General features: G+C 36.1%; 1 pseudogene across 1 annotated transcript in view; it reads left to right on the top strand.

The window, feature by feature from the left end:
* Positions 1 to 18,545, top strand: part of LOC112628051 — a 62,505-nt pseudogene extending 43,960 nt beyond the window's left edge. The window contains exons 2-3 of the transcript XR_003120263.1: positions 17,013 to 17,042; positions 18,036 to 18,545. The product of XR_003120263.1 is annotated as a 40S ribosomal protein S15 pseudogene (transcript). The remainder of the gene's footprint in view (positions 1 to 17,012; positions 17,043 to 18,035) is intronic.
* The last annotated feature ends 1,419 nt before the right edge of the window (positions 18,546 to 19,964 follow it).

Consider the following 19,964-nt stretch of genomic DNA (forward strand, 5'->3'; position numbering starts at 1 on the left):
CAAAAAAAAAAAAAAAAAAAAAAGAAAATGACCTAATCTTTTCACTCCTCTGCTGCCTTCTGACATATTTTATAACCAATCTTTTAGTGGTGAACCTTGAAATTACAATTGCATTTTTGATATCAGAGTTAAAAAGAAGTAGAAATTTCCAGTGTCAAGACCTTAGAACACTTTAACATTTACTTCTACATGTTGTTATAGTTTCAATGAATTTCAACATTAGATGTACGTTTGAAATTCACTTCATTTTGTATACATTGTTTTGTACCAAATTAACCCATTCAATTGTTTGTACTTTCTTTCTGAATTTTTGTGAATCCTTCTGGGATCATTTTCTTTCTGCCTACAGATTCTATTCACTCTTTCTTTTAATGTGTGATTGCTTCTGACAAATTCTTTCAGATTTGTTTATCTGGTAAAGTACTTATTTTGCACTCTGATTTTAGTTTTATTTTTGACAATTGTATCAGTTCCTTCTCACACTGCTAATAAAGACATACCCAAGACTGGGCAACTTATAAAGGAAAGAGGTTTAATTGATTCACAGTTCCACAGGGCTGGGGAAGCCTCATAATCATGGCAGAAGGCAAAGGAGAAGCAAGGGCATGTCTTACATGACATCAGACAAGAGAGTATGTGCAGTGAAATGCCTCTTTATAAAAGCATCAGATCTCACGAGACTTATTCACTATCAGGAGAATGGCATGGGAAAAACCCACTTCCATGATTTAATTACCTCCCACTGGGTCCCTCCCATGACATGTGGGGATTATTACACTTCAAGGTGAGATTTGGGTGGGGACAGAGAGCCACATCATTTTGCCCTGGCCCCTCCCAAATCTCATGTCCTCACATTTCAAAACCAATCCTGCCTTCCAACAGTCCCCCAAAGTCTTAACTCATTCCAGCATTAATCCAAAAGTCTAAGTCCAAATCTAGTCTGAGACAAGGCAAGTCCCTTCCACCTATGAGTCTGTAAAATCAAAAGCAAGTTAGTTACTTCCTAGACACATGCAGGCACAGGCATTTGGTAAATACACTTGTTCTAAATTGGAGAAATTGGCCCAAACAAAGTGGACTACAGGCCCCATGCAAGTCTGAAATCTACCAGGGCAGTCAAATATTAAAGCTCCAAAATCATGTCCTTTGACACCATGTCTCACATCCAGGTCACAGTTAAGGAACAGATGGGTTCCCATGGTCTTGGGCAGCTCCACCCCTGTGACTTTGCAGGGTACAGGCTCCCTTGGGGCTGCTTTCAGGGGCTGGTGTTGAGTGTCTGTGGCTTTCCCAGGTACACAATGCAAGCTGTTTGTGGATCTACCATTCTGGGGTTTGGAGGACTGTGACTCTCTTCTCACAGCTCCACTAGGCAGTGCCCCAGTGGGGAATCTGTGTGGAGGTTCACACCTCACATTTTCCTTCCACACTGCCCAAGCAGAGGTTCTCCATGAAAGCTCCACCCCTCCAGCACACCTCTGCCTGGACATCCCAACATTTTCATACATCATCTGAAATCTAGGCAGAGGTTCTCAAAACTCAATTCTTGACTTCTATGCACCTGACAGCCTAACACCACGTGTAAGCCACCAAGTCTTGAGGCTTGCACCCTCTGAAGCAACAGCCTAAGCTCTATGTTAGTCCCTTTTAGCCATGGCTGGGACACAGGGCACCAACTCCTGAGACTGCACAAAGCAGCAAGGCCCTACGCCTGGCCCATGAAACCGTTTTTTCCTCCTAGGCTTCTGGGCCTGTGATGGGAGGGGCTGCTCTGAGGACTTCTGACATACCCTGGAGACATTTTCCCCATTGTCTTGGTAATTAACATTTCGCTCCTCATTACTTATGCAAATTTCTTCAGCCAGCTTGATTTTCTCCCCAGAAAATGGGATTTTCTTTTCTATCACATCATCAGGCTGCAAATTTTCCAAAATTTTATGCTCTGCTTCCCTTTTAAACATAAGTTCCAATTTCAAATCATATCTTTCTGAATACATAAAATGAAATGCTTTTAAGAACATCTAAGTCACCTCTTGAATACTTTGGTACTTAGAAATTCCCTCTGCCAGATACCCTAAATCACCTCTCTCAAGTTCAAAGTTCCACAAATCTCGAGGGCAGGGTCAAAACGCTGCCAGTCTCTTTGCTGAAACATAGCAAAAGTCACCTTTGCTCCAGTTCCCAACAAGTTCCTCATCTTCATCTGAGACCATCTCAGCCTGGACTTTATTGTCTATATCACTATCAGCATTTTGATCAAAGCCATTCAACAAGTCTCTAGGAAGTTCCACACTTGCTGACATCTTCCTTTCTCTGAGCCCATCAAACTGTTCCAACCTGTGCCTGTTACCCAGTTTCAAAGTTGCTTTCACATTTTTCGGTGTCTTTACAGCAGCACCCCACCATACCAGTACCACTTTACTGTATTAGTTTGTTCTCATGCTGCAAATAAAGACATACCTGAGAGTGGCTAATTTATAAAGGAAAGAGGTTTAATTAACTCACAGTTCCACATGGCTGAGGAGGCCTCACAATCATGGCAGAACGCAAAAGGAGGAGCAAAGTCATGTCTTACATGGTGGTAGGCAAGAGAGCATCTTCAGGTGAATGCCCCTTTATAAAACTATCAGGTCTCATGAGACTTATTCACTATCAGGAGAACAGCATGGGAAAAACCTACCCCCATGATTCAATTACCTCCCATCGGGTCCCTGCCATGCCATGTGGGGGTTATTACACTTCAAGGTGAGATTTGGGTGGAGACCCAAAGCCAAATCATAACAACAAAAATTACTTATATGGTTTGGCTCTGTGCCCCTACCCAAATCTCATCTCTAATTACAATTCCCACATGTCAGAGGAAGGGCCTGGTGGGAGGTGAGTGAATCATAGGGGCGGACTTCCCCTTGCTGTTCTTGTGACAGTGAGTTCTCATAAGATCTGATGGTTTAAAAGTGTGCAGCACCTCCCCACCCCACCTCCTGTTCTGCCATGACAAGATGTGCCTTCTGCTTCAGCCATTATTGTAAGTTTCCTGAGGCCTCCCACTCATGCTTCCTGTTAAACCTGTGGAACTGTGAGTCAATTACAACTCTTTTTTCATAAATTACCCAGTCTCAGTTAGTTCCGTATAGCAGTGTGAGAAAGGACTAATACAATTACATATATTTGTTAAAGGGTATTTTTGCTAGATAAAGTTTTCCTCTAGGGGTTATTTTTGTTCAGCATTTAAAAAAATGTCATTTTATGGACTTCCCAATTGAACTGAAATGGACTACCTGGGAGTAAATTAGTAAACAAATGAGAGGAGAACTAACTGCTCTAGGAGAGTTCTAGGCAACAAGGCGGAACCCCAGCAAAGAATAGCAGAACTGAATTGTAGAAATGGAGCTGAGAGACCAGCGCAACCAAGTAAGGGAGAATGCTCAAAACAAATTACCAGAGTGGACAAATTTGCACAAAGAGAGAACTCTGTAGATATGAGGAGGGTCCCCTTCAAGTATTCAGCCAAATAATTGTTATCATATATGTGTGAGGAAACTGTCTGAGCCCAGAGAAAGAGCCATCTGACAGAATTAGCAATAACGGTGCCTGGTACTCACATAGGCACAGGAATAGTACCTGTTGTCACCAGCCAGATGGAAAAATATCATAATTTATATGGCATTAAATAAAATATAGAGAAAAGCCTTGACTAAGTATGGGGGATAATTAGCTCTAGACTAAATACTATTTTGGTCCCACCTAACAAATCTTAAAAGCAAGACTTAAAAGGATCAAACCGTTTCCAAGTAATTTAACTATGTACTAGAACAAAGCTCATAAATATTTATAAGAATACAAAAATACCCTGATGTAACAAGGTACAATTCACAATGCCTGGCATCCAATTGAAGACTGCTAGGCATCCAAAAAAGTAAGATAATATAACTCATAATAAGGAGAAAAATCAACTAATCAAAACAGAGCTAGATTTCATACAGATGTCAGAATTTGCAGACAAGGGGATTAAAACAGTTATAATTATGTTCCAGATGTTCCAAAGGTTAAGTAAACAAAAACAAAAAAAAGCCAAAAACTCAAATTACAGACATATATATAAGTGCTAAAACTATAAAACTCTTAGAAGAAAGTAAGGCATAAATCTTTATGACCTTACTAAGACAAAGATTTCCAATACAGGACACCAAAAGCAGAATTGATTAAAAAAAAATTAATAAGGCATTCTCATACAAGTGAAAAAGTAAGTCAAAGACTTGTAGAAAATATTTCAATTTGTATATCTAATAAGAATCTTGTATCCATAAGATCTCTTACAACTTAAAATAATAAAAAGATTTCTTATGGAACCACAAAAGGCCTTAAGAACAAAGCTGAGGGCATCACATTAACTGGCTTTAAAATACACTACAAAGCCAAGTAACCAAAATAGTATGGTATTGGCATAAAAAATACATAAGCTAATGGAACAGAATAGAGAATCGAGAAATAAATCTATGCATCTACAACCAACTCATGTTTGACAAAGATGCCAACAACATACACTGGGGAAAGGAGCTGTTCAATAAATGTGCTGAGAAAACTGGATATTCATATGCAGAAGAATGAAATGAAATCCCTACCTCTCGCCATATACAAAAAGCAAATAAAAATGGATTGACGACTTGGATGTTAAACCTGATACTAAAATAAAGTAGAAGAAAACAAGGGAAAACGCTTTAGGACATTGTCCTGGGCAAAGATTTCTTGAGTAAGACCTTAAAAGTACAGGCAACCCAAGCAAACATAGACACATGGGATTAAATCAAGCTAAAAAGCTTTTGCATGACAAAGGAAGCAATCAATGAAGACACAACCTACGGAATGGGATAAAATATTTGAAAACTATTCATCTGACAAGGGATTAATAATTAGAATATACAAGAAACTCAATAGCAAAAAACAAAATAATTTTATTTAAAATGGGCAATAGATCTGAATAACCATTTCTCAAAAGACACAAATGGCCAAGAGATATTTGAAAAATTTTCAACATTACTAATCATCAGTGAAATGCAAATCAAAGTCATAATAATATACCATCTCACCCCAGTTAAAATGGCTATGCAAAATACATAGAAAATAATAAATGCTAGAGAGGATGTAGTGAAAGGGCAATGCTTGTACACTGCTGGTGGGAATATAAATAGCACATCCACTATGGAAAACAGTATAGAGCATTCCTCAAAAAACTAAAAACAGAACTATCATATGATGCAGCAAACCCACTGCTGGGTATATATCCAAAGGAAAGGAAATCAGTATATCAAAGTGACAGCTGTTTATTGCAGCATTATTCACAATGCCCAAGATATGGAATCAACCTGAGTGTCCATCAAAGAATGAATGGATAAAGAAAATGTGGTACACAATGTGGTATACAAAATGAAATATTAGTCAACCATAAATGTAAACTTCTGTCTTCACAGCAACATGGATAGAATTGGAGGACGTTAAGTAAAATAAACCAAGCAGAGAAAGACAAATATTGCATGTTCTCACATACATGTCGGAGCTAAAAAAAAAAACTGATCTCATAGAAGTAGTGAATGTATTAGTGGTTAACAGAGGCTGAGAATAGAAGGAATAATATCTAGCGTTGATGGCACACTAGAGTGACAATATTTAACAATAATATATTGTATATTTCAAAATAACTAGAAGAAAATATTTGAAATATTCACTGCACAAAGAAACGGTGAGTCTTTGAGGTAATGGATATCACAATTATCCAGATTTGATCACTACACATTGTATGTCTGTATCACAATATTATATGTACCCCCTAAATATGTACAATGACTATGCATCCATAAAATTTAAAATAAACACCCACAATAATGACAAAAATTTACATGAGACAATTAAAGTGAGTAAAAGATCTGTAGACATTTCACCAAAGAAGATATACATAAGGTTAATAAGCACATAAAAATGTTCAACATCATTAGTCATTAAGGAAAGGCAAGTTAAAATCATAATGAGATACAACTTCACACTCACAAGAATGGCTATAATAATTTTAAAAAGCAATAGCAAGTATTGATGAGTGTGCAGAGAACCTGGAAGCCATGTACATTGCTCACGGGAAGATAGAACAGCTCAAACACTTTGAAAAATAATTTAAGAGTTTCTTAAAATGTTAAGCATAGGATTACCTTATAAGCCCCCAACTCCATCCTAGATATCTAATCAAGAGAAACAAAAGCATGCCTGCATAAACATTTGTACTAAAAATGATTGACTTACACACTTAAAACAGATCAATTTTACTGTGTATAAATTATACCTCAATAAAGTTGGTTATAAAAATAAGCATAGACATGGAAAATATAAAAAAAATACTAAATGTAATTAAGGGCTGATTAGATATCACAGACAAAATGATTAGTAGACTGGAAGACACAGTAATAGATACAATATAAAACGAATTAAAGAGAATGAATTTTAAAAATTAGGATAATATCAATGAGCTAAGAGACAACTTAAAACACCTTTCTATGTGTAATTGGAGCTCCCAGAGGAGAAGTGAAAATTATAAACCTACAGTTTCAAAAATGAACCTCAAACACAAGAAACATGAAGAAAACCACACCAAGACACATCATAATAAAATTGTTCAAAACTAGTGATAAAGAGAAAACCTTAAAGCAGCCAGAGGGAAAAAAGGCACCTTACATAGAGAACAAGATAAGAATGACAACATCCATTTTTCATCAAGAAACAATGTAAAAGAAGACAGTCCTTAAAATTCCAGAACTAGCGAAAATATTTTTCAAAACAAACATATAAAGACGTTCAGATACGCACGAATCAAAGAAATCACCACCAACAGACCCACCTTACAAATGAAGTTCTCCAGAAAGAGGAAAATGAAATAAGGTGAATATATGGATCTATACAAGGAATAAAGAACATCTGAAATGATAACTATAAGGGTAAATATATAATATTTTTATATTTAAATATTTTTAAAAATCGACAACTTAAGAATTCACAATGTGTTTGATGGTTTATGGCATAAATAAGTACAATATATGACAATAATATAAAGGCTAAAAAAATGCAAGTATAGTATTGTAAAGTTCTTATTCTACATGTGAAGTGATATAATAACACTTGAAGATAGATTGAGATTTAAATAAGTACACTATTACCTGCAAAATACTAAAAGAGTTATAATTAATGAATAAAGGAAATAGAATTGAGAAATTAAAATATGTTCAATTAACTAATAACAGAGTAAAAGGCCAAATAGAAAAATGCAAAAAAGATACTTAAATATAACAATAATCACATTAAATGTAAATTGTCTAAAAATCCAGTTATAAGGCAGAGATTGTCAGAGTGTATAACTAAAAAAGATCCAATTACAGGCTACTTACAAGAAACCCAGTTTACATAAAGAGACAGAAATAAGGTAAAATTAGAGGATGGAAAAAGATGAGCCTTGCTAACATTAATTAATTCAAGAAAAGTTGAAGTGGCTATATTAATATTAGATAAAGTAGATTTCAGAGCAAAGGATACTACTAAGCATAAAGAAGCCCTTTTTTTTTTTTTTTTTTTTTTTTTTTTTTTTTTTTTTTTTTTTTTTTGAGACGGAGTCTCGCTCTGTAGCCCAGGCTGGAGTGCAGTGGCCGGATCTCAGCTCACTGCAAGCTCCGCCTCCCGGGTTCACGCCATTCTCCTGCCTCAGCCTCCCGAGTAGCTGGGACTACAGGCGCCCGCCACCTCGCCCGGCTATTTTTTGTATTTCTTAGTAGAGACGGGGTTTCACCGTGTTAGCCAGGATGGTCTCGATCTCCTGACCTCGTGATCCGCCCATCTCGGCCTCCCAAAGTGCTGGGATTACAGGCTTGAGCCACCGCGCCCGGCCAAGAAGCCCATTTTATAATGATAAAGGGGTCAACTTATAAAAGAGCATTTAATTTTAAATGTTTAACTGGTATAACTGAGTATCAAAACACATAAAACAAAAACTGATAGTACTGAAAGGAGAAATAGACAAATCCATAATTATTGTCAAAGATTTCAATTACCCTCTCTTGATAATCGATTTGAACAATTGATAGAATAATTAACAGAACAATGACATAGAAGATTTGAACAACACCATCAACAACTTTGACCTAATTGACATTTACAGGACATTCCAACCAATCACATCAGAATAAATATTATTTTCAAGTACATGTTAAATTTATCAATGTATACCATGTTATAAACCAAAAAATGAGTGTGAATGATATTAAAAGGACTTAAGTAGTGCGAAGAATATTTTCTGACCACAATAGAATTAAATTAGAAGATTTACAATTACAGCAAGATACTCAGAACAGTTTCAGTTTTTTGGAAACCAAGTAATATAACTTCTAAATGAACTCTGAGTAAAGAAAAAAAGCAAAGTGAAATTTAAAAATATTTTGAACTTGATGAAAATAAAAATATAATATATTAGGATTTGTGGAATGCCCTAAAGCAGTACTTAGAAGAAAATTTATAGCTCTAAATGGCTATAATACCATAGAAGGAAGGTCTTGTCTGAATGCCTCAACTTTCACCTTAATAAACTACAAAAGAACACATGAAACCCAAAGTAAGCAAAAGAAAGGAAAAAACAGAGTAGAAGTCAATGGAATAGAAAATAAGTAGAACAAATTAATGAAACCAACCTTGGCTCTTTGAAAAGACAGATATAATTGATCAACCTCTAACCAGTCTGACCAGGAAAAAAAAAAGAGAGAGAAGATACAAGTTAGCAAACCAAGAGTGAGGTTTGATGCCATTAGAGATTCTACAGAGACTAAGGTAAAAATTAGGAAATATCATGAGCAATTTTGTGCCATTAAATTTAATAATTTACATGAAATGAACCAATTTCTTGAAAGACACAAAATACTAAAGTCGATTCAAGAACTGAGTAGTTTTACATCTATTAAAGCAAGGTTCCTCAAACTTGGCATTATTGACATTTGCACCAAATAATTATCTATTATAGGGCTATCTTATACATTGTAGACTGTTTAGCAACATTCCTGGTCTCTATTTACTAGACGCTTACAGCAATTCCTTCTCTTTGTTGTGACAACCAAAAAATGTCCACAGACATTGCAAAATGTTCTCCAAGGAGTCAAAATTGCCCTGGATTAGAAACATTATATTTAAAAAACGAAAATTGTAGCTTCAACCCTTCCCACAAAAGTTGCAGGTCCAGATGTCTTCATGGTTGATGTTTATCAAATGTTCAAGAACGAAATTAGACTAATTCTATCTGAAAAACCTTTTTTAGAAAATTAAAAGAGAGGGAATATTTCTCAACTAATTATATGAAGCCACAATTATCTTGATAACCATAACTGTAAATACATGACTAGAAAAAGACTACATATCAATATCTCTCATTTTGCATAAATGCAAAAGTTCTGAATAACATTTTAGAAAATTGAATCCAGCGATATGTAAAAGAAATAACATATAGTGATCAAATGGGGTTAATTGAGTAACATAAGGTTGGCTGAACAAATCAAAATCAATCAATGTAATTCACCACATTAAGAAATTTTTAAAAATCATATGATAACCTCAATCTCAGAAAAGCATTTCACGAAATCCAATATGCACAATAAAAACTCTCAGAAAGCCAGAATTGGAACATATCAACCTAATCAAAAGCATCCCTGATAAACCTAACGTTAGCATTAGACTTAATGCTTTCAGAAACTAGACAGGGATGTCTGTTGTCACTACATCTATTCATGATTATACTGCAATTTCTACCTAATGTAATAAAGCAAGAAAAAACATCACAGTATACAGACTGAAAAGAAACAGTATTATTTTTATTCACAGATGTCATCACATCTATACAGAAAATCTGATAAAATCTACAAAAAGATGCTAGAACTAATAAATGTACTTCACAAGGTGACAGATAAAAAAATAATTGTACAAATATTAGTTGTATTTTTATTTATTAGCAATAAATAATTGAAAAAATGAAAAATTTAAAATGTTGCCAAGAGCATAAAAAATATAAAATACCTAAGAATAAATCTGACAAAAGATTGTGTAAGGCTGTACACCGTAAAATACAAATCAATGCTCAGAGAAACTTTTTTAAAAAACCGTATAGAACAATATATCTTGTTATGGGTTGGAAGACTCATTAGCGTTAAAATGTTGATTCTCTTCACATACCAAATGATCCAGTCATTTATTCCTAGGCATTTACCCAAAAGAAAAGATACATAAAGCTATATAGAAACTTATACATGAATGCTCATAGCAGCTTTATTTGTAATAACCTTAACTGGGAACAACTCAAATGTCCATCAAAAAGTGAATACATAAACGAATTGTGATATATCCATACAATGGAATCCTACTCAGCAATGAAAACGTAACAAACTACTGTTACACATAATGACACAGATGAGTGAAAGAAGCCAGACAAAAAGAATGTATACCCTTTATTTCTTAACACTAGTTATTGTATTTTCTATTTTCTAAAAATATATTTTTAATAGAGTCCAGTTATCTAAAACATCTCCAATCTTATTTATTTTCTTGGGCATATTAACACAGTTAAAGTAATTGATAGCTACAAGACAGAATCATCTATTGTTCTGTTTCTATTTTCTGATTTTTCTCTTCAGCCTGTTCCCCTGTGGGCCCCATAATTTTGATTTGAAAGTCAAATATTTGGTTTGAAAAACTGTGGAGGTTCTGTGTGATGTACTCAACCTCAAGAGAAGATTTAACCTATCCTCTGACATGTCAAAACAGTAGGAGCGGATCACCTCAATCCAATAAGGTTTTGATTCTGCTAAATTTAAGACTTTGTAAGGCTCTGCCTACCTCTGGGTCTCCTTCAATACTAAGATGTAGCTTTTCAGGAGTCCCCTTAAGAACCTTGGATACTTAGCAGAGTACCTCCTTCCTAATGCATAAATTCAATATCAAATTTTGTGTCATTATGAGACTACTAAAAGTTCTGAACTTTTCAGGTTTTTTTTCTATGGGGTTTAACAATTGGCAAGTGCCTGAAAGAGAAAACTAGTCCTAGTGTCAGAATCATTTCCCCATGTTTCCTTTCCCTCTGGAATCTTGCTCTCTCAAATACTGATTACTTTGGAAGGTCCAGACTTCAGTGTTTGCCTCTCAGAGCCCTATGAGATTCCTAAAAGCTCTGCTGTCTTCTCTGCCTCTTAGTGGCTGTACTCTGTTCAGCTTCTAAGCATTTTGCCGCATCAGGCTGAAGACTCAGCAAATACCTTCAGTAGAAATAGAAACTCAGAATGTTGGGTTCACCTCTATGAGTCTCTTTGATTGTATAATATATACAGAGACATGTTTTAGAGGGGCTCAGAGTGAAACCAAGTAGCAGATATCCCTTGCCAAATTACATGCCAAAAGAGTAATAAATGCTATAACATGAGTATAACAGGAGTTAAAAGAAATTAAAGGTTTCTATCTCAGGTAGAGTAGGTTTTTATTCCTTATAACTAAAATCATTTTTATTAGAATTTGACATTATTGAGGGATATTAAGTAACACTAGTACCTAACTGCTTGTGGGGAAAGAAGAATGAGAAATGGTTGAAAAAAAAAGGCCCACATTTCAAGCTTTTGTAATCAGTAAAGTGGAAAGTATACAGAATGGGAAAGAAAAAGCCAGGTGTGATTTCTCACTCTACTAACTTTCAATATATGGCTGTGGCTCTCCAGGGGAGATTGTATTAGTCTGTTCAGGCTGCCATAACAAAATGCCACAGACTGGGGGATTAAATTACTGGTATTTATTTACTTGCACTTCTGGAGGCTAGACATCCATGATCAAGGTGCCTAGTGATTTGGTCCATGGTGAGAGCTCTCTTTATGGTTTGTAGAGAGACATCCTCTTGTTGTGATCTCACATATCCTTTCTTCTAAGAACATGGTGGAGGGAGAGGACAGAGGAGAGAGTCGAAGAGGGAGGGAGGGAAGGAGGGAAAGAAAGAGAGAAGGGAGAGAGAGAAGGGAGAGAGAGAAGAGGGAGAGAGAGTCAGATATCTTTTCCTCTTAGGAGAAGATAAGCCTTGTTGGATTAGAGCTGGACCTTTATGACTTCACTTAATGTTCATTACCTCCTTCCTTTTAAGCTCTATCTCCAAATGAAGTCACATTGGAGGATAGAGCTTTAACATAGGAATTTTAGGAGAACACAATTTAGTCCATGGCAGAAATGCACTAGCTCTCTTGCACTTAAAGTTATACTACTTTCTCTCCTCCTGTTCTAGACATAATATTTCTTCTACTAAACAACCCATATCTAAGACCATTTTTGATAATTCCAGGAAAAACTATATTTCCCTTTATTCATGTTGAATAATATTTTCTCGTTTAGAAAACAAGAAAGAAAAAGTCACTTTAAAGAAATTATATTAGTATGGCAGTCTAGTATAAAGCTATACCCTAGCATTACTTGGCAAAAACTTTTTCCAAATTCTAAAATTTTCCTTTTTGATAACATCTTTTCATTTGCCACTTCCACTAGCAATACCATAATTTTTGCTCTTTATAACAAGTAATTCACGTAGACAGAACTAAATCATATGAACGTTACATTCTGCAAGGGTGCACTTCATAGTGTTGACAATGCTGAGAACTGGTCATTTGATCTCCATATTAATCTAGGAGCACTAGGTCTTTCCCCAACTCCAGAAGGTGCTTCTTCTTGGCACTACTGTTTTTCTCATCTAATGCTTCTTAAGAGTCTAGGTCTTCCACAGCTAATGGGTTTACTATGGCAGTCCTGCCGCCATTTCTCTTAATCACCATCAGAAAATTCAAGTCATAATCCACCAGATAATGAGATCCCCCTTCTGTGTTAGAGTGTAGGAGGGAAAAAGACAGGTGTATTGGTCCATTTTCACACTGCTGATAAAGACATACCTGAGACTGGGCAATTTACAAAAGAAAGAGGTTTAATTGGACTTATAGTTCCATGTGACTAGAGAAGCCTCACAATCATGGCGGAAGGCAAGAAGTAGCAACTCCCATCTTACTTGGATGGCAGCAGGCAAAGAGAGAGCTTGTGCAGGGAGACTCCCGTTTTTCAAAACCATCAGATCTCATGTGACTTATTCACTGTGATGAGAACAGTATTGGAAAGACCTGCCCCCATGATTCAATTAATTCCCACCAGGTCCCTCCCACAACATGTGGGAATTCAAGACGAAATTTGGGTGGGGACATAGCCAATCCATATCATTAGGGATGAATCCATCATTTCCTTGCTATTGTGCCCTTCTCCAAGATACTAAAAACAAAACAAAAAGCACAAAGGACAAGGCTGTAATAAATTTTATAACTAGAAATTGGACCCAACTCACCCATGGATGATGGAAGTCACCCAGAAACATAATCTTTCACAAAGCAAAGGGCACCCAGATGCTTTTCCCCATCTAAACCTCCCTCAGATTCTCAGGCAGAGCTCTAGACACTCCCTTTTTCACACCTGTCATTGTGAATGATGAGTCTCCCACCACACGGCAATTACCACCCTTTGTCTCAGGAAAGTGTTTTATTTCTTAAATCTTTTAAACCTGTGTGGGAGGGTTCTTGGTTTTTTTTTTTTTTTTTTCCTATGCTTGACAATTGGAGGTAGGTTACCTTTCAAATCTTAAAAAAAAAAAATTCAGGATCATAGTTTAAACTCATGTTGAAGGAAAAAAATAAAACAAAACAATTTTGCCTGTTAATGGCAGGTTACCAAAAACTCTTGCCCTTGGAGTTAACGGGTACTGATCATCTTTTGAAAAGCATTTGGTTTCTTCAGTTTTCCACCAGGGCACTTACAATGCGAAACACAAAAACTACTCTGGCTTATGAAGGCTGCTTTGTCATCCTTGGGATTGTGTCAAATTAAAGTCTTTCTACTCACTGTCTCCCCCATCCCCATTCCGTGGAGTGGAGGGCAGTGATTGTAATCATCTGCTACATTTTTATAGTTATACCTTACCTATTAAATTACATATCTAATTACATCACATTTACCAACACAAGATTTTATAAAAACTTAACCTAAGGCCAAAAAAGAGAACTTACATACTTTATCCTGCACAGACTCAAGCATATCTGCATCAGCAACTCCACAGGCAACCTGGTCCCTCCTCACCAAGTGTTATTTGGGTCTCCCTTCTCCAGGAACAATTTCCTGAAACTTCTCTACACGTTGCACTAGACTGCGTTCTACCAGTGTGCTGGAATGCTGTTTTTGCATTGCGCCCCACTTATTACTAGGATTACAGATTTCACATCTACCATTAGTCTTTCACTCTAAGCAGGGTCTTTGCTCTCCTCCAGTATGTCTTTGGAAGGCCATCGTGTTCTTTACTATGAACCTCAGGAAAGCTTCTCTGTACCTGAGCTCTCTGTCTGTGTTCATTCTGTTGGCCCATGCTGTTTGCTCTTGGTATCTTTCTATGGTTTCTTTATGCATGTGAAAGTAAGTATCAATATACTCTTAATCTTCATCCTTTAATAGACTAGGTAGTACATAATACGAAAGATTTCCACCCTGCTTTTTCCACCTAATAATACATCTTGGAGACATAAGTGTCCATTTTTGCTTGGAAACTAAATTAAAAAAATATATATCAGAATCTCTACTTGTGCAGTGCCATGGCTCCTGGTAAACACCATAAAACGCTGTTTCCATTTGCTTTACTTTCAATCACTGTGTGTCTCCTAGAATTTGAGTTATAATTATTTTTAATTAAATGTGTGAAATTTTAAATGACTTAAATATAACAAAATTTAAGAACAGAAATATAACCTCATCTAGACATAAGTAGTGATAAAGGAGAAAGAGGCTCAAGGAAATTTCAAGTTAAATCTCCCTCGTTTATTGCTACTGAAAATTAAAATCTAAAATTCAAAAATCTAAGTTTGTTACTTTTTCCCCAGAAATAAACACTTTGCCAGAATATAAATGTTCTAATTCACTTGTTGAGAATTTTTGTATGAAAAAGAAATGTGGTTGGGATATGAAATACTTGGCTTTATTAGATATGCATGGCAGTTATACATTGGAAATACTAGTTCATTCTTTTCCTTAGAAAAATAAAACAGAAGCCTGTTTTTCTGATCAGGAGAGTATGGTTTCTCACTAGCCTTTTGATAACAAAATTATTGATTGAACTAGAAAACTAGGGTCAGAAAACTCAGTTTAATCTGTTAAAATTGTTATAAATATTATGAAAAGATGGCAAAGTACTTAAAGCCAGTATCAATGATGTTTTATATATCTTTACTTAGCTATAATAGTTAACTGCAACAGTTCATTTTCATTTAGAATCTCATGTTTAATATAAACATTTCAAAAACTGCCTTTCTTGTAATTTTAACAAACTACCTGAAAGTGCTCTGTTGGAAATAAAATATGTAAGAGGTTTGCTTTATTTTGTTTCTCATGCATTTCTGATTTTATGACATAACACTGTTATCTCCTGCCTCAGGATACTACCTGGCCTCAGACACAGAATCCTTTAATTGTTTGAGAGACTTTGAGTAACATTTTACCCTGTAAGATATAGTCGAGTAGACATTTTTCAACCTCTCTTCATACAATCGGTGATTATGTGGTCTTACGCAATGCATGGAACCTTCTTATTAAAGCACTATGAAACTGCCTGCTGACACACATGTCCTGATACCTTTTCTCCTAACAGAATTTGACTCTAAAGTCTCTTGGCTTCTGTTTTGCTGTCCTAGGCTTCTTTGAAAATAGACAATAACAACAAAACTTACACTTCCACCTGCCATCTGCTTTCTTTCTTATTAGTAACAAGCTGGAAACAAAATCAAATCTAAATTAGCTAGGATTTGGGGTAAGAAAAACTCTCAGTGAGAAAGTCATTCATGTATATATTCTATGTACAAAATAGGCTTCTCCATTTTACTTTGCTTAAAGTAGTGAAGTTCATTGTCTTCAAGCAATTCAAAAGAATAGCATTACAAACTCAGTCTTCTGCGTTTACATTTAGCATAACAGAGAATTATGAATCATTTCCACTCAGTTGGTATATTTAATTTTCAACAAATATTATAAAATGAAGTAACTATTAGTATAAAGATACTTTGAGATGACATTTGATTGCAGTACAAGGTAATTTATTTTACTAGAGTACCTTGAACTAATTGCATTTATTTTTTATACACGAGCCATTATAACAAACAATTCATCCTATTATAGTAATTTCACTTTTTCCCCCAAACTTGGGAGATATTCCGCATTTTCCTCTAAATTTTGGTAATGTTTCTTAATTATAAGGGAAATATTTCTTTGCCCTTACACCTCCCTTTTGGGAAAATGCTTTGATCTCTCTAGAAGTTTAATTGCATTTCATGGAATGGCTCCTCTTTGCAATTAGGTCTATACTTGTATGCTTCATGTGTTTTCTTTCATGTTTTTATTCAATCATTTCTGTGGCAAATTTTCTGTCTCACCCATGTTTCCTTTCATCTTAGTTTCTGGTAACAGTAACTTCTGAGTAGCCACATTCTTTCATCTGATAAAGATAGGCTCTCTGATCATCCTTGAAGTATTTTGGCAAGTTTGTTTTCGATTACTTTAATTGTTCTTCCCTTATACAGATAGTTAATGAATAGTTCAAGTTAAGATATTGTCATATCTCTTGTTGGGTCCATTCTACTAGGAAAGTGATCATCACTGATAGGGTAAATATAGTCATATGTTTCCCTGCTCATTAAATAAAATGGGCTAGTTAAACGGTAGTGGAATTATTTGGCTTACTTTTCTGAAAACAAGAAATAAATTTTTGATCATGGTAAGTGGCAGACATCTGTCCAGATTTATGTCCAAAGAGAGAATATTAAAGTTCTAGCCAAATCATAACCTGCTTCTTGGTTTTCTTTCTAAAATGTTCATTCTGCAGTCTCCCCAAAAATTCAGTATTAGCATTATAGGTCTCTGATACTAAGATAGCAAAGGGCCAGGTATCTTGAGCAAAAAAGAAAGCAGCCAAGTAAATGGAGTCCTGTACACACTGTTTTGTCTGTTATACAAGCAAATCAATTATATTTACAAAGTAAAGTCTAACATTTGGAAATGGGCCAAAAGTTTCATTAGCAACTCTGAATAAAGTTTTAATGGTCCCAAAGATTACCAGTAATGTTGCAGAGTCAATTTGCATCTCAGTTTCTCCATCTATAAAGATAAAAACAAACAAAGAAACCCAGCCATAATATCCAATTACCTTAGAGATATATACATTGGCCAAGGTTTCAGAGATGTGCATAAAAAGGGCTTTCCAAGTGTCTGAAATTATCTTATTTAGTAATGTTTTACACCAAATAAATGCTCAACCACTAAAGTACTCAACTCTAGCTAATTTATTCAGTTATTCTTTTATTTATTCACTCATCTCTTCAAAAATATTTGTTAAGCCAGAAATTATACTAAGAAATTATACTTAGCACTGTAGATATATAATTGAACAAGAAATACAAAGTCCAAGCTCTTGGTGTAGCTTATATTCTACTTGAGGATTGAGGGAAACAAATGTAAAAGGGTATTTTGATAGTAACTGAGTGGCGGTGCTCTTTAGAGTAAATGGTCCGAGAAGTCCTCTTTAAGAGGGTAAAATTTGGGTCCATTTGAAGCAACAGAGAGTTGTCCAGGCAGAGGAGCATCAAGCAACAAACCCGGAAGGGGGAAAGAGTTTATTCAGTTTTAAAAAAAAGACGACGACGACCAAGATGGTTTAAGCGTAGTGAATGAGATAAGACAGTGGTATGAGATGAGGTTTTAGAGGTGCAAAGGGATGTATCATGTCCATCTTAGAAAATACAATAAAGACTTCAGGATTATTCTAACTACAATAGGACACTTCTGTAGAGTTAAGCACGGGTGTCATGATCTAATTTGATTGTCTGCTGTGTAGTAAATGAATTCTAGGAACACAGAACAGGAACAAAGGCAATGGGTAGACCTTCCACAAGTTCACTTACCGCGTTGTGGACCTGGACCAGCTGCTGGACTTGTCCTACAAGCAACTTATGCAACTGTACAGTGCGCTCCAGCAACAGCGGCCGAACCGGGGCCTCGGGCGGAAGCAGCACTCGCCGCTGAGGCGCCTGCGCAAGGCCAAGAAGGCGGTACCGCCCATGGAGAAGCCGGAAGTGGTGAAAACGCACCTGCAGGACATGATCATCCTGCCCGAGATGGTGGGCAGCATGGTGGGCGTCTACAACGGTAAGACCTTCAGCCAGGTGGAGATCAAGCCAGAGATGATGGGCCACTACCTGGGCGAGTTCTCCATCCCCTACAACCCCGTGAAGCACGGCCGGCCCTGCATCGGTGCCACTCCTGCTTCATCCCCCTCAAATAGTGGCTCAGCTAATAAAGGCACATATATCTCAAAAAACAAAACAAAACAAAACAAAACAAAACAAAACAAACTTCTGAAAGATCAAGGAGATAAGAATTTTCCAAGGTAGAAGTTATTGTTGGTTTTGATCAAGCTGGTTTATAGGTGTGAATTGGGATGGAAACCTAAGGTGATAAGGAGTAGTTAGGAGAAGCAGGGGCACATTTTTATGCAGCTGCATCTCCACAGTTACTATTAAAGCTCATTAGCATTTTAAGAATTAATTCTTAACCTCGAGATTTTTAATTTGTTTGTTTTGGGTGCATTTATTTGTCAACTATTCCGTTTATTTTATGTGCAAAGCACTGTCTTAGACTCTTGGAATTTTTATTAATGAATAAGGCAAGCAAAGATCCTTGCCTTCAGGTACCTTGCCTGCTAGTGGAAGAGACAAACACAAAACAATAAAAACTGTAAATAAGTATGTCACATTGGTGAGAAAAAAATGTGAAATACAGCAGAGTTAAGAAAAAGCCTAAGTCCTGGGGCTGCAATTTCAATAGGGTGGTCATCATAGGCCTCATTAAGATGACGATGTTTGTGCAAAACATTGAAGAAAGTGAGAGTTCAGGTAAGTGGTTACCTGGAAGCAGAGCATTCCAGATAGAAGACATTGCTAGTGCAAAAGTCGTGGGGCAGAGGAATAACAGGGAGGTCACAATGACCCCCAACGTGAAGTGAACAAGAGGATCAGTGTGCGAAAGAAGGTTATGAGGTCAGCAGGGGCGACCCTAGAGACTCTTAAAAATTTTGAATGAGATGGAGAACAACGAATTTCAGAATTCTGAGAAGGGAGTGACATGATTTGTCTTACCTGACAATAAATCAGCCAAGAGATAATGGTGCCTTGGATCAAGGTAAAAGTAGAAGTGACTAGACATAATGGAGTCTGCAACCATTTCAACAGCGAAACTGATAGGATTCTTTCATACATCAGCTGTTAGGTATAAGGATATTGAACTAAAGTCTTGGAGGATACAGCTGCCGACAGTTGAGAGATAAAGTGGCAGGTGAAGTAGGTTTAAGGATTCATGCTACTTGAGATGAGACAGTCCAGTGGAGATGCAGTTTGTTACCTTGCACAGTGACTGTTAAGCATTTCCAGAACCATGATAAATGTATTAATGCTACTTGCTCAGCTTTACTTAAAGCCTTTTAGGTAAGTCCCTCAAACATACCAGATCAAGTCTTATGGGGAACATCAGAACAAACAAAACTGTAAATACCCACAAATCTATAGACCAAGAACACATCATGGGTGATGGTAATAGAGGGGGCTAACCAGGCATATTAATAGTTTGACTTACCCAGACTAAATGTTATAGAACTTTAAGCCTCATATTTTAGATCCCTAGGGTAGAGCAAAACTCAATTCAGTCTTTTCTTGATAATTTATGCATGAAGTCTACATATTGAATATTAAAAATAGGATCAAGAGAGATGGTTGTCACCAAATAATAACACAACAACAATGTTATCAACAAATGGT

The sequence above is a fragment of the Theropithecus gelada genome, chromosome 7a (genome assembly GCF_003255815.1).
Source record: "Theropithecus gelada isolate Dixy chromosome 7a, Tgel_1.0, whole genome shotgun sequence".
Classification (NCBI taxonomy): domain Eukaryota; kingdom Metazoa; phylum Chordata; class Mammalia; order Primates; family Cercopithecidae; genus Theropithecus; species Theropithecus gelada.